This window comes from Dendrobium catenatum, unplaced genomic scaffold, assembly GCF_001605985.2.
Source record: "Dendrobium catenatum unplaced genomic scaffold, ASM160598v2 fragScaff_scaffold_35, whole genome shotgun sequence".
NCBI lineage: Eukaryota > Viridiplantae > Streptophyta > Magnoliopsida > Asparagales > Orchidaceae > Dendrobium > Dendrobium catenatum.
In genome coordinates this window covers 984806-988040 of record NW_021318497.1, presented here as the reverse complement: position 1 = coordinate 988040, position 3235 = coordinate 984806, and positions in this window count along the sequence as shown.

Below are 3235 nucleotides of genomic sequence, written 5' to 3'. Positions count from 1 at the left end.
TATCAGCCACCTAATCATCAAATTCTCGCTCAAAATCAGTGACTATGGATCCATAATTTCATCAAACGGCGTTATTTATTTGGATCAGTTGTGCTTTAGCAAATAAAAATTTAAATCAATTGAAGAAAATGTAAAGCTTATTGATTGATACTCATAGAAAGTTACAAAGAAACAGGTTCTATATGACAGAAAAAGTAATAGAAAGAGGCAACAAACAGACCGCATAAGATGCAAGATAACTGGACAAACAGATAAACTTAAAACAGAGTAGATTATTTAATAAGAGTTTTAACTCTTATAAGCTCTTGCAAAAGAAAATCCATACAAGGAAAAAATGTACCTGGATAGTGCAATAAGCGAACAAATCCCATTGGAGGATCCAATGCCCCAATTGTTTCAAAGAACCGTTCATCGAGTTTGAGAGACAAAGCAATCAGGGAAAGTAAGTGTTTTCCGATTATCCTGGGGCAGTTGTTCTTAATTTCAACAATTATAGATGTTTAATTTTGTAATTCATACAAATACAATCGCCAAAACAAGAAATTTTATGCACCAGAGGAAGATCAAATATCTATGCACCCTCAACCAAGAAAACTTAGAAAAAAAAACGATGATAATATTCATTACAGGAACAGAATTGATGAAAATCTTAAAAGTTTATATTAGTTAAAAATGCAAACTTTGTGTTAAGATCAGCACTTTAATGATCAAAGCAACGTTTTTTTACTTTGGTTAAAGTTAGTTGTTTCTATTTTATAGTCCTCTATTTTAATTTTCTTTGGTTCAGTTGTTGCAATGTTTGGTGGTCCAACCGAGCGGTCCATATGCATGATCCTTTGCGTGTATTAATAATAGCTTTTTTGTGAAGATATAGGCTGTTTTCCAGCGTGATTTATGGATGGTTTTTGTTTTGAGAAGATTGTGGGAGGCTTTTTTGAAATTTTATAGTTATAAATATTTAATTTCTCAGACAAGTAAATAAACCATCATAATTTAATGAAACTCTCCTTTTCTTTATACATGCCTTGGACGTGAATTATTGGAGTGCGGAATAAATGGAAATTAACAATTTTTGGGAAAGCAAACTACATGTACCGGCGTGAGGTATGGATTTCTATTTCTAATAATTTCTTTCTTAGTTCTTTTTCTTCTAAAATTATAATAAGTGGCTCGCTTGTGTCATTGAATTTGATTAAAACTTATAGAATATGGTTTCTAGTTGTAGCTTGATAAAAAGACACTTTTTATGATATTAAATATCTGCATGGAATCTCTGTTAGACAATCATTAAATGATTTTCTATGGGGATTCACATTATTTCTAAAGACTTCAACCTTAAAACAAAAGGAAAGTATTTATTTAAATTAGTGATTTGTTAAGTGCAAATATTGGGTTACAGCTCTTAAATAAATTCATTCCATTATTTATTTACATTAAAAAACGTAGAACCTAAGACATCTTGCATCACATTTGATATAAAAGCTAAGTTTTTCAATATATCAACTAGAAGTGCAACTCAAATTCAATTAGCAGATCATCAAAAGAACGGGCTTTTAATAAAATTAAATGAGTGAGGGGATAAATTAGGTTAAGGAGCAAATTAACAATTTGAATACTAATTAATTTGAATTTCATGATCCAAAAGTTGTATCTAATTATAATGACGAACCTATTAACTTGAATGTTAACATGTTTAGGAATCAACAAATTTATTATGAGAGGAAAGACTAAGTTAAATTTTATAGGATTGTGGTAATTATAAGTCTAGAAACATAAAATTTATAACATGGATATTGACATAACTAATGAGGTCAAAATTGAGGCATCTATGTTCGATAAAAAATAGATCCTAAGGTATTTTCTAACTATCCAAGAGACATAAATAACTTCTTTGGAGAACAATCAATGTCAGGTAAGCATAAGTGAAGTTTGCAAAAATTAAAATTTAAAAAGTTGAAATTAATTGGGCAAGCTACAGTATTTTAGAGTGAAAAATAAAAAGCAGAAACCTACAAAAACTACTCAGGCTATCATGAAATAATTCATCATTTAATACATGAATGAATTAGAACAATTACTATTGTGTTATGAAATAATTAAATATCCCCAAACAATGCTTACAAGGATCAGAAATAGAATAAGACTCATCATCAAACAAGAGATGACATCACATCATATTCCTTCACTTGGATATGCTTTCCAACTTGCATTCAATATTGAATAATGTTAAAATTTTCTACTCCTAAAGGAGTAATAAAAAAAAAATGTATTTTTTTTGTGAAAGATTCAAAATCAATATGTTATACCCATTACATCTTAGAAGGAAGTAACACTATTTTTAACACATACACTAAAAGAAAATTTGTTGCTACTACATTTTGACCACACTTTTTATGAGGTTGAAAAAAACATTCTTGGAGCTTAACCTTAACTTATAGGTCATCCTTCCTTAGCATAGGATCCCAGGTAGGTTCCTCTAGATGGATTCCTATTGACCTTAGCATTGGCTAGTCATAGAAATCCTAAAACTTTGACTTTACTTTGCTAGTTTTTGGAAGCCTGGACTTCTCCAGAAACTGCCTATAGGTAACCTAAACTTTATTAGGAGTCCCTAGAAGTCAAAATTTAGAAAGTTTTGGCACAGGTGGTACCTCTGAGGAACCCCTTGACCTACATTACTGTTGGGCCTACCTATCGAAACCATTGGAATTTGAACTGACCCAATTGGCCTCTAATCTATTCTATAGGTTTAGAAGAATAATTATAGGCTTGTTTAGAATCCTTCATAACCAAGCCAAAACCCAAATCAAAGTCACATCCTAAGGTATACTAAACCTTATTTACCCTAGATGGATAGTGGACCCAAGCTGGTAAACCCTAGGTCAACCCAAAGCCTAATTTAGCCAATTCAAAACCTAAACCTGGTCCTAAAGCATCTTATCTTGGCCAACCTTAGACTTCCCAACCTAGGAGCCCACTTAGGTGTCCTTGGATTTCTCTTGAACTCATCCCATAGGCCAAAGAACTTGGTTAACTTATCCAACACATGGAAAAGTTAGGTTTAATCAATATACCCATATAACCTGAACTGAAACCTTATAAACTAAATTGAACCTATTGGCCTTGGCATTGGCTCCAAATGACCTTAAATCATTTTAAGGTCATTAGGAGTCATGTTTGACTGAAGGTTAAATGCTCTTAGCCGTAGTCAAACCAAAGTTGTTAAACCCTTCAT